Source organism: Grammomys surdaster, unplaced genomic scaffold (assembly GCF_004785775.1).
Source record: "Grammomys surdaster isolate TR1022 unplaced genomic scaffold, NIH_TR_1.0 126679, whole genome shotgun sequence".
Classification (NCBI taxonomy): Eukaryota; Metazoa; Chordata; class Mammalia; order Rodentia; family Muridae; genus Grammomys; species Grammomys surdaster.
In genome coordinates this window covers 3,527,034-3,539,928 of record NW_021621467.1, presented here as the reverse complement: position 1 = coordinate 3,539,928, position 12,895 = coordinate 3,527,034, and the positions used below count along the sequence as shown (strand labels likewise).

Sequence of the window (12,895 nt, the reverse complement as noted above, 5' to 3'; positions counted from 1 at the left end):
ATGGGGTAAGGGGACAACATATGAAATGTAAATAAAACATCCAATAAGAAAAAAAAAAAAAAAAAAAAAAAAAAGAAGGTGTAAAGAAAGGGAACTCAAGAGCATCCATGCTGATTTCTCAGGCTCTTCCTTTTCCCTCCTCAGCTTTGGCTTTCCCCTTGTTTCTACCCACCTTCACTGGGACTTCTAGTCGTTGGTGTAGACTGCTATAAGCTCTGGTATTGTTGGAATATCTATGAAGTAAATCAACAACAAAAGTCTCTAAATTAAGTTCATCTGAGTTTAATTTCTGGCTCCCATCCCTGGATATTTTTAAAATTATCAATTAAATTTGACCCTCTGAAAAAAAAAATAAAAATGCTTTCTTTTTCTATTGTGTATGTTTGGCTTCTTTATCAAAGATCAAGTGTTCATGTTGTGTAGGTTCATTTCTGGGTCTTCAATTCTATTCCATTGGTCAACCTGTCTGTCTCTGTACCAGTATCATGACGTTACTTTTATCACGATTGCTTTGTAATATAGCTTGATTTCAGGAATGGCAATTCCCCCAGAAGTTCTTTTATTGTTAAGAATTGGTTTTGCTATCCTGGGTTTTTTGTTTTTCAATATGGAATTGAGAATTGCTCATTTTATGTCTTTAAAGAATTGTGTTGGAATTTTGATGGGGACTGTGTTGAATCTAAATAAACTATATTACATCCCAAATTTAAGGACTGAGATAGATGTTTACAGAGAGCCTACATGATAGACATTTCTATGAGATACATTTAGGGCCTATCGTGTTTCCTCCATTTTCTCATGTTTCAAAAAACAATCTTTTAGCTTATTTTACTTTTGTTTGTAGCATTGGATCTACCTGGTTTTCTCTATGCGTTTGTATAAACCTATCAAAACTAAACATTTCTCTAACGTGTGATTTTTATCAGTGAGAAATAATCTCGTGATTATAGTAGAAAAATATTCAAAATTAAAGTATAAAAATATTGAAAATATCTGGTATAGACTAAGAAATTTTAAGGAAACTATATTAAATCTCAAAGTCAAGCACTGAGATGGTGATGCTTCTGTAGTAGGGTTATATTATCTTAAGCTATGTCAGCCTACAGGGCAGCTCTGTCTTCCATCTGGAGCAATGGCAGCCTTGAGTAAGATCTCCCTTCAGTTGGCATGACTTTATTTCATATTTTCAATAGTTAAAAATAATTTTTATTTTTCAGAAAGACAGCACTTGCCTCCTACTATCAAGAAATCAAACTCCAGTAACAAAGCACGACTCTCAGCAGCCATCTGGAATTGCTCCTCACTGTGCTGTGAGCTTATTTATAAGGGGACAACCTTTAGCAAAAACTATCCTAGGAATCATTTCTTCAGAGGGTCTGGATGTTTTCTTATAAATTTTCATAGCAAAATTTACTAAGCACAATTTGATCCCTTAACTTTTCATTTTCTACAAATGGTAATGGGTGTTTGTAGATTGCTCTGCAACTGACATCTGCTGTGGGTTCCTTTCAACATGAAAACTTTGACCAACAAGTTTAACATCATTCGACTTTTAAACATAAAATAGACTTTTAAAATAATTAATTTTATGATGGCATATATCTACTTATAAGTAAATCTAGAAACAGACAATAACAACAATAAAACCATCTAAATTAGTCCCATCTATCTCACACCTGTAAAACAATATACAATGTATGAGTTTACGTTAAATATTAGGTTTCATTTAGCAGTTAGGCAGAAATCACCGCATGTGTAGAAAGAATCCTAGCTGTCAGATTTTCTGCCCATTTATCCAGTGGCAAGCACTGAACCTGTTACGTAGTGAGTGCAGATCGAATATTTGTTTGATGGGTACCATATGTAAAAAGCATTGGTCTTTACTATCAACGTATTGAACATAAGAATTTTAGTGAGTACAGAAAGTTAAATATTTATGATCCAGAACACTTTTGAGGGAATTATCTGCTCAGTTTTCTGTCATGAGGTCTTACTATAGTTGATTCCAAAATGATATTAGATAACTGGGTCTCAGTTGTTTCCTGACAACACAGTTTCATCAATAATTTATGAAAATTTCAAGTATAATTTTGAATAAGAGATCAAATGTTTGAATGAGTTTATGAGAAGCCCTGATGCTCAGTAATTTTATCATATGTGTGTGTATATGTGTGTGTGTATGTATGTTTCTTTTTTAAAAAATTAATGAAAGAATTAATGTAATCCCCCCTTGAATCTAATAAAAAGAAATCCAAGAGTTATAAGAAAACAGTAAGCTTATATGGAGCTGCTCCATCTTTAGACATTAGAGTTTCAGAGTAGAGTTTGGAACCACCTCCTGATTGTATGAAAGAGACATAGAAATTCTTTATGCTTTATAGAGGAGTTTATACCAAGAACAGAAAAGAAAATTAACTTGAAATTCTTGGAATGATAAAGCTATAAAAATATTCTGAAATGAAGCAAGCAATCGAGGGACATGCTTTATAAAAAACATAGCAGGTGGGTGTGGTGGCACACACTTTTAAGCACTGCACCTGGAAGGCAGAGTCAGGTGGATCTCTATGAGTTTGAGGCCATCCTAGTCTATATAGCAAGTTCAAACACAGCCAGGGGTACAGAGAGAGATCCTGTCTCCAACAAAATGAAAAAGAACCAACCAATCATATCAAACCAAACCAAACCAAACCAAACCAAACCAAACCAAACCAAACCAAACCAAACCAAACCAAACCAAAACCAAACCAAACCAAACCAAACCAAACCAAACCAAACCAAACCAACAACAAAAAGAAATAGAAAAAGGAAAAGAAAAAAAAAGAAAAACATAGCAACAGTGTAATTACTGTATAAATATGTGAAGTCTCTAAATACATAACCCAATAAATAATTGACTAAACTTCTCCAAAATACTTGCTAGCTAAGTAAGTGAAACAAAAATGAAGTAGCAGTAAGGCCAAATGAGTAAAATATCAATAAAAAAGTTATGATTTAGTTTTTCGTGTATTTTTTTTATTACAATGCATTAATATACCAAATATAAATATTATATTATAATACATAATATTAATAAATATTATATAATATTATGTATAAATATTATATAATATTTATATATAAATATATACTTATACATATTTATAATACATATTTATAATATATATATTTATACATATAAATACATATCATATACATAAAATTTATTACATAAATATTATATAATATTAATAAATAATATATAATATTAATAATATTAATAAATATTAATAAATATTATACTTAATAAACCTCCATTGTTGGTGGGACTGCAAGATGGTGCAACCACTTTGGAAATCAGTGTGGCGGTTCCTCAGAAAATTGGACATAGCATTACCCGAGGATCCAGCTATACCACTCCTAGGCATATACCCAGAAGGTGCTCGAACATATAATAAGGACATATGCTCAACTATGCTCATAGCAGCCTTATTTATAATAGCCAGGAGCTGGAAAGAACCCAGATGTCCTTCAACTGAGGAATGGATTAAAAAAATGTGGTATATTTACACAATGGAGTATTACTCAGCTATTAAAAACAATGAATTTGAGAGGTTCCTAGGTAAATGGATGGAACTAGAAATTATCATACTGAGTAAGGTAAGCCAATCACAAAAGAACACACATGGTATTCACTCACTGATTATTGGATATTAGCCCAGAACCTTAAAATGCCCAAGATGCAACTCACAGGCCACATGAAGTCCATAAAGAATGAAGACCAAGTGGGGGTGATTCGGTCCTTCTTAGAAGGAGCAACAAAATACTCAAGGGAGCAAATATGGAGACAAAGCGAGGGACAAAAACTGAAGGAGGGGCCGTCTGAAGACCTTTCCACCTGAGTATCCATCCCATGTGCAGTCACCAAAGGTAGATGCTGATGTGGAAGTCAGGAAGTGCATGCTGATAAGAGCCTGATATGGATGTCTCCTCAGAGGTCTTCAAGAGTCTGACATATTCAGAGGCAGATGCTCACAACTAGCCATTGAAGTGATCATGGGGTTCTCAATGGAGGAGTTAGAGTGAAGACTGAAGGAGCTGAAAGGATTTGTGGCCCCATGAGGAGAGCAACAATACCAACCAACCACAGCTCCCAGGGTCTAAACCACCAGCCTGGGAGCACTTATGGAGGGATCCAGGGCCTTAGCTGAATATATAAGAGTGGAGGGCCCTGCTGGGCACAGGTGGAAGATGAGATCCTTGACCTCATGAAGGCTGGACGCCCCAGGGGGTGGGAGTTTTGAGGGTGGGGAGGTGGGAGTGGGGGGGTAGATAGAGGTTACATCCACAAAGAAGAAGGAGGAGGTGTGAGGGGATTGGGGGTTCCTGGGTGGGTGGGGGATGGGGTAAGGGGACAACATATGAAATGTAAATAAAACATCCAATAAAAAAATTAAAAAAATAATATTAATAAATATTAATAAATATTATACTTAATAAACCATAATTAATAAATATAATATTAATAAATATTATATTATAATGATATTCAAAATTATGCAAAAATATAATAGATAAGTTTCCCAGTGATAATTGTACATTCTTTTTACAAAGTTTTGTAATTTCTGGAGAGTGTTTAAGCTATTAGGAATTTATCTTTCAATTTCTCTAAAATTTGTGTATATTAATAGGTATCTTTTTTTATTATTTTATATTTTCACAATGCCTCTGACTTTTAAATGATTCATTACTATGTTATTTCTGCAGAGAAAGTTAGCTATTCTAAATCATAACACTCATATGTTCAAAATCGGACAAGTAGCCCTAGCCACTAAATATTTTCACAATTGTTTTAATTTAGGAGAATGTTTTAGGAAAGAGTTTCTATTACCAAGAAAAATATTTATCTAAAGTTTAGAAATTAATTCCTTATTTCAGTTCATTACAGTATAATTCAAAATTAATGAAAATTCATATATAATACATGTAAACAGAAATAAAAACATGAAACTTATTCATTATCATATATCTGAAGTTTATTGCTTAAAGAAATGTAGGATGAATATTAGAGTAGCGTATCATATAATAATGGTTTGCATGAGTGTAGATTTTAAGCACTTTTATGTACATGAAACTGGAAGATAGTTCTGTGAGTGTTAATGGGCCGAACTGTACAAATCACAATGTACATGTATGATGTTTCAAGGAAGGGATATCAAAAGATCGTGCTATAGAGTATAAACATGCACAATAAAAGTAGTTCTATGGAAAACAATGAACAAAATTTCTTTCCATATCATGAACAAACAAATTTGAAAACAAGCAAAAGCCAATTGCAACCTTCTCAGTCAACCAGAGATGTGGTTTTGAGTAGGTGCTTCATCAACTCCCTTGCTTGCAGTGGGGTTAGCCTTCAGATCTAAGCCTGCATTTTTTTTATTTCACGTACTATTGACTGGGTCATATCCCTTACCAATGGTTTGTCTTTGAAAACTGTGCTCTGAAATGATTTCATTCCATAAATTAACTCTGAGTAACTGATGAACTTATAATTAAGTCATGAGGCTTAGGTTGCTTCTTTCTTAGTTTTGATTTTTGCGGCACTGGGATGGAACCCTGAGCTTTGCCAGCTCCATGCCAGCACTCTAATCACCTCTTCTCACATTTTATATTGTTTTGCTTTGTTTTGTTTGAGGTGGGCTCTGGTTGTGTAGCTCTGGCTGGTCAGAGATTCACAAACCTTTGAACTTGTGATATCCCTTATGGATGTCACTCCCAAGTGCTGGGGTTATAGGCATGAGCCACTAGGTTCAGTTAAAATTTTAATACCATTAATGAGAAAAATCTTTGCTCAGAATTCATATGTCTTTTCCCTCAAATCTTTGGTTAAATGAGAAAGCAGAAGTAGCCTTGAGATCAAGTTTTAAAGTTCTTCTATTTATTTTTTAAAAAAAGTCCAATAACTTCAAGCTGAATTACATCGGTATCAGATGTTACTAGGATTTAATCTGTATGGGTCATCATGAGAACCTAATGTTAATTTTCAAACTTTAAAATATTTACTGGCTACTTTGAAATAATTTGTTGATTACTAATGTTTGAACATTTGCTTTTCTTCTTCCCCAATAGTCAATAATGTTAAAATAGCATCTTTTATTCGTTTTTGAAATTTTTATACATTTATAAAATCTATTATCATTTTATCCATCAGTACTCATCTGTCTGTTAAGATGTGACCTCTGTGCCCTCACAAGGGAGAATGACATGGCAGTTGTAGGGAGAAACTGCGCTGGTCAGACATTCTCAACTTGATCCACACCATAGTCACCTAGGGAAATCAGATTCTCAGTTGAGGAACAGTCTCTATCAGATTGGCTTGTAGACCTGTGTCTGGGGTAATATTCTCCATTTCTAGTTGATATTGGAAGGCTTAGCCCAGAATGGGTGATACTATTATTAAGCAGGTGGGCTTGGCTTGTTAGTAAGATAGCTGAGCATGTCAGAGAAAGCAAGCTTATAAACAGGATTTCTCCATGTTTTTTGTTCAAACTCTTGCCTTGATTTCCTACTTTGGTTTGCCTCGATGATGAACTATAGCTGAATAAAACTGTCCTTTTCCAAGTTACTTCCAGTCAGTATTTTATCACAGTAACAGAGAAACAAACTTGGGTAGTAACCAACTACGTTCTGATTGGGTCCTGGACCACAGGAAGGATTTCATGCCTGGCATTATAAACCTGTTCGTGAACTATTTCTTAAAAATATTTGAATTCTTGTAATTGCTGGTCAGGACAGAAATTTGTTCTACTTTGTAATATAATATAACATATGGTTTTCTCTTTGACTTGTAAATCCTTTACATAGCAAACATATTTTTGTGGACATTTGGCTTAAATCTCTTAGCTATTATAGTTTTATTTGACACACATACATTATACACATACCACATTTTTTGTGGTAAAACATTTAGTATCATTTCTTTTGGGTTTTTGAGCTACTGGCTATTTTATACAATGTATCACCTTTTGGATCAGTGATGGGATAGAGCTTGCTACCTTATTTTAAATATTAGTTGCAACCAACCTGAGATAGTGTTGATTTCTAAATAATAAATTTTCTACCCTTAGTATGGATAAGTTTGCCTCAGGTAAATGTTAGATCAATACTGGCTTTAACTTTAAAAATCTACTTTAACTCATAATTGGAACTTTGTATTGGAATGAATATTATTAATAATAATAATATTTAACTAGAACAATTAACTCTAGTGTCTTGGCTCTTGATTGCAAGTATGCAAAAATAAAACCAACCAACCAAACAACCATTGGTTTGATTGCTAGGAAGGTGGTATAGCCAGAATTTAAAGTGAGGAATCATGAAGCCTCTGTGACAGCCACATCACAGTGATGTTGTCACATTAGTCTTCTTTTGAGGGACTGATGTATGAGAGTGAAGATTTGCTAAACATTATAACTCACTGTGCACACCTATGTTATCAAAGTGTCATGTCTCAGACACACGCACAATGGCTACAGGGCAGGTAACGTGTGCCTTTATTGCTACTCTTAGTCTTCGCTGTGGGCTGTCACTACTGTCCTTGGATGTGACTACTGCTCTGGTGGCGTTCCTAGGGCTATCTGTAATTCAAGATCTTAGTTCACGCCTTCTTGTTTGACAATTCATATGATTTAAGCATCTTCATGATCAGTAGTATATATCTCATTTTGAGCTCAGATTTTCTGTTGGTTCACACCAAAAGCGCCTTGGTCAGAACAAAATTGTATAAATATTAGTTATGCTAAATAACAGCTATAAGAGTTCTAAAATGCAAGACTGGAGGCGTGTCTTCAGTTTTATTTTTAAGAATTTCTCATATGAGTATTGTATTTATATCATTTCTATCCTTTCATATCCCCTCCAGCTTCCCCTCTCACTTCCTCTGAAAGTCATGATAGTCCTTATTATGATTACACACACACACGTGCACACGCACACACACACACACACACATCACATATATTTGTATGCACACATACACATGTATATGTTTATATATATGTGTATATATATATATATATATATATATATATATATATATATCCTATACCATATATATGTGGGGGGGTGTATACTGAATTTAGCGTTGTTCATATGTATGTATTTAGCACTGACCACCTGGGATTAGATAGACTACAGTGGTTGGCTGATAGTGGTTTAGCACAGGACTCTGTGAAGTTTCTCTTATCCATGTTGACATATTAACTGGTGTTGTCATTGTGCAGGTCTTGTTTAGGCATCTGTGCTGTTGAGATTTCATGGATGTAACTTTCCTGCAATACACAGACGACACTATTTTATAGGAAACTTTTTGGTACTCTGGCTTTTTACAATGCTTCTGTACCCTCTTCTGTGATGTTCCCAGAGCCTTAGGTATAGCGATTGTTTTGTAGCTGTATCAATTCAGGATAGGCATTCCATGGACAGTTGATCTCTGAATTTTAAGCAGTTGTAGATTTCTGTGATTGCCTCCACCTTCTTAAAAAAGAAACTTCTTTGATGAGGGGTGAGAGCTATACTGCTCTGTAAGTGTAAGAACAAACAATTAGAATACAGTTAGGGATTAGATTATATTTAGAAAAGTGGCATTAGTAGGTTCTTCTCCAGAAACTATAACCTAACCAGCCACATGTAGTTGGCTATGTTTACACTACCAGGCATGAATGCCCTTTCATTAAGTAGTCATTAAGTCCAATTAGATTACTGCTACTCACCCATAAGATATAAGTGCCGCTATTGCAACATTGGGGATACTTTATCATACTGGTCATTGTTGTGGTCCACAGGCATTACAGCTAGGAATATTGGCTGCCTTTTTCTCTCAGAAGCTTATATAGCTCCTTGAGATGCTATGAGAGCTAATCCGTAAAGAAGCTTCAGAGTTAGTTTCAGTTCAATTTTTTTTCAATTACTGTGTCAGAGGAGTGTGATGTCTTCAGCAATAGGGCCTTATTTTTAAGTTCTGGAAGGCAACCAAGGCTAATAGCAGTAGCCTATATTATTTTGGAAGTTTATTTCTCTCTTCTGTCAAACAACTCAATGAGAGGTTCATCATGGCTGGCACGGGAGATTTTGAAATTGTCTGTACCTCCTTGTGGTGTGGGGTAGGAGGCATTGTCACATCAAGTGGAATAACTATATAACTATATAGCATATATATACATACATACACACACATGCACACACACACACACAGATACACACTGTAGTATAAATATTTCCTGTATAGACAAAATACTTACTGTATTTTTTCTGTGATCATTTCAAGCACCCTTTGTCTCTGGCTCTTTCTCTCTCCAGGTAAATTCCCATTTTCCTCTTCATATAATGTATTTTGATCAGATTCATCCTCCACTACTTTCTCATTTACATCTCTCCTGTTGAATTCTTCTTTCAAGAAATATCTTTTGAAATAAATTTTAGAATATGCTATATGTGGGAAGACAGGGATGGGAGAGAGAGAGAGAGAGAGAGAGAGAATGGAAAAGAAAGAAAAATCGTATTTACTAAACATCTTTATAGCCTGAACGACCTTATCCAAATTAGCAAGATGGAACACATTACATTTAAACCTCATAAACACTTTGTATAATATGCAGTACCAAATGCCAAAATATTTTGTGAATTTTAAGTGGTAACACATTTGAAGGAATGAGAAGTCACTCTGGACTGACTAAAATGCTGGATTAGATAAAATTATAAGCTGGAGATCATTAAGAGGGATTTCCAAGTACATGAGTCATGTGCCAGACTACCAAGACAACTCCAGAAGTCTGATGAAAGGATATAAATTGAATAGGAATATAAGTGAAATTTCTCCCCCTTTAAAAACATCTTTTTGATCCTAAAAGTCACTTCTGGGCACATTTCACAGTCTAACTGATGGTTGAGTTCAATCAAGCTAACAGGATGCTTTTTCATTAAGTATAATCCTTTCCTGAAATTTAAACAAATTCTAAATTTCATTATAAAAATGTGAAAGTGTACAAACTTGAAAAAAAATAAACATGACATGAGTTCATAATTAAAATAATCAAAACAACCTTGACCTGCTGGAAGCTCTATCTTCGGGTATGCATTTCTTTCCAGTGCTCGCTGATTAAGGAGGAAGGAGGAGACTCTTCATCTGGTCTTGATAGCATATTGGTTAGGAGAAAGATTAACTTGGTGAATAGTTACCTCCTATGGTGCAACAACAGCAGACCCCCAAAAAAGCTGAACCCATGCTTTTCACGCTATTGTTGAACTGGAAATTTCACTCATTTCCATATTCAAAGTTTAAAATTCGATATTCAAAACTCACAGCAAACCTGTTTTCCATTGTGATCATGTGGGTGAATAGAATGTGTGAATTGTATTACCTTCCAGTCATGTTCTTAGTGTTGAAGACTAGAAAAAATTACTTTGTCTTAGAATTAGTTGTGGTGGGCTTCATTTATTTGGAATGTGCCTGATTCGATAACTGTATTAATAATCTGCACAAAAGACACTCGATGTTCTTTTATTATCAGGCCAAAAGGACACTTTTTCTAAGTGTTTAAGTCTGTGCCACGTTTAATTTTTCACACTAAGTTACTTTGGTGTCCAACTAACATAATTTGGATAGATGAGAGTTAGGGACCAGTTTTTCTCTGCTTTCCTCTTCAATAGTCTCAATCTGCTTTGAGGTGCACAGAACTTATTTCACTAGAGGACTGTTAATAGAGAGCAAACTATATTTCATTAATGACTCTACTTAATTAGTGACATATGTCTCATAATCATAGCATACACCCTTCAGTTAAATATAAATTACTATATTGTGAGTTTACCTGAAGCTAAGCAGGCATTAGAAAATGGTCAATACCCACATGATCATAGACAAGGAGAGGAGTTTTCAACAGTAATATTATTATAAATTTACAAGCACCTTGTAACTCATTTCATCTTTACACGTGTTATTATCAGACAAGCTGACAAGCTGCAGTGTTTTCTGAGTCAAAATCACTTCTTAATGCCAGAAATACTAATTTAAAATAATCATAGTATTAAAACCAGAGTGACATTTAATCACTGCTATTATACACTGATTTATGACTGGATGAGCTTATCCTAATGTTAAAAATGTCTGTTTTAATTAAGATTCCAAGTTGCGTATGATCCTCAGATTCTGTTTCAATATTTAATATCTGCTTTGCCATTCCTTCTGCAATCGTTATTTTATTTACCATCCCCCACTCCATCCCTTACTGCCCCCCCCCAAGTCTGTTTTTGAACATTCAATCCCCCTGCCTCTGCCTTCCAAATACTGGGATCACAGGCATGTTCCATCATAGCCAATCCATTTCATTAATATTTAACATGTATTTAGTACTTTAAAATTTTAGTTATCCTCATAGATAAGATTACTTATTCAATTCCACGTGAATTATTTCCAGATTTATTTCAATGTGGATAGAAATCTGAATAGCTGAAAAAAATTGTACAAGCCAACTAACCACTTTGAACCTCAGATTCTCCATTCTTTTATCACAAACGTGAACTGAACATGTGAGACATTTCATGCCTCTGGTGTTTGAGATAGCTATAAAACCCAATTGTACAAAACACATAACTGTTTTGTGAATTGCTTCTACTCCTTTATTAATCTTTGACCATCTCTTTTGCATTTGGCATTTGAAACTCAGGAGTAATGTGAATGAAGGAAAAACCTTTCAACAAAATGATATTTAGAAAAGTTGAATTTGCAATTAAAAGTAAGTTCCTTGTTAGATTAGTTGGGAATGGACTAAGAACAAAAATTGAGGCACTAGGATCGCAGTCTATGCAAGAATAAATTAATATATGTACTATACACAGTCTTCAGGTATTACAAAAAAGAAGCATGAGAAAGGCTTTGGAATAGTAAGATAGTAAACATTTGCTCCAAACCAAAGTGAACACACCTCAAACAAAGGATGTCTGAAATCTGGGAAGCCTAAAGTACATGAGATGTAAGCCTTCTGGAAAGATCGTTCTTAAGGGAATTCAAAGTAATTGCTTCTTATGTTTTACCTTAAGTACCATTAATGTTGGCCATATTTGAATTTTGTATGAAGAAGATAATGCTTAGGTTTTGATTTTTTTCCCTTAAAAGCACTCCAGAGTGTGCCTGTTTACACAACTCTATACTCATCTGAAAATCTAGAAGCTGCTTGCCTGTCTTCGTTCACCTAGAAATGATCTCAGGATCTTTCTGAACCATTTTTTACACATTCAATCTTGTGACTTCATCACACATGCCAGGAAATAGCCTGACCAGATGCAGATAGAAAACATTACTCTGTTTTAACACCGTTATTTGAATTTCAAAGAAGAGGAAATGATCTTTAATTGTAGATTGAACTGTCCTTTGCAGGTGCAAAGAGAAACATTGGCTGCCTCGCTTAATAACCTGTGCCAAGAGGTCAAAGGTGAATCAAAAGGAGAGTGTAACTTAATAAGCGACGGATTTATCTTAGTGTTGCCTAGAGAAGTTCATGAGTTTTTCAAAGGAAGGAACATTACATTAGAATAACAAAAGGAGCTTCTATTAGCTAACCGCCGGACACCAGAGAGGTATAAAGGTGGTTTCTTTTTAAAGATATAGCTGATTAATCTTTAGGTCTTGCCAAGAGAACAATTACAGTTTGTTGTTTTTCAGTGTCTGGGTTTCAAAGCCATGTGTGCGGCAGCCCCACGTTTTTCTTAGACAATGTTACGAGAGAGAGACAGAGAGAGAGAGAGAGAGAGAGGGAGGGAGGGAGAGAGAGAGAGAGAGAGAGAGAGAGAGAGAGAGAGAGAGAGAGAGCGCGCGGGAGAGATCCCTGGGCCTCACCCCGTTCCGTTTGTTTGTCTTTGACAA

General features: G+C 34.8%; 1 protein-coding gene across 1 annotated transcript in view; it reads left to right on the top strand.

Annotated features, from left to right (window-relative positions):
* LOC114615460 (casein kinase II subunit alpha'-interacting protein) overlaps window positions 1-12,895 on the top strand; it is a 119,429-nt gene that overhangs the window by 87,934 nt on the left and 18,600 nt on the right. Inside the window, exon 2 of the mRNA XM_028761181.1 lies at window positions 1,218-1,374. The gene's annotated coding sequence lies outside the window, so the exon portion shown is untranslated. The remainder of the gene's footprint in view (window positions 1-1,217; window positions 1,375-12,895) is intronic.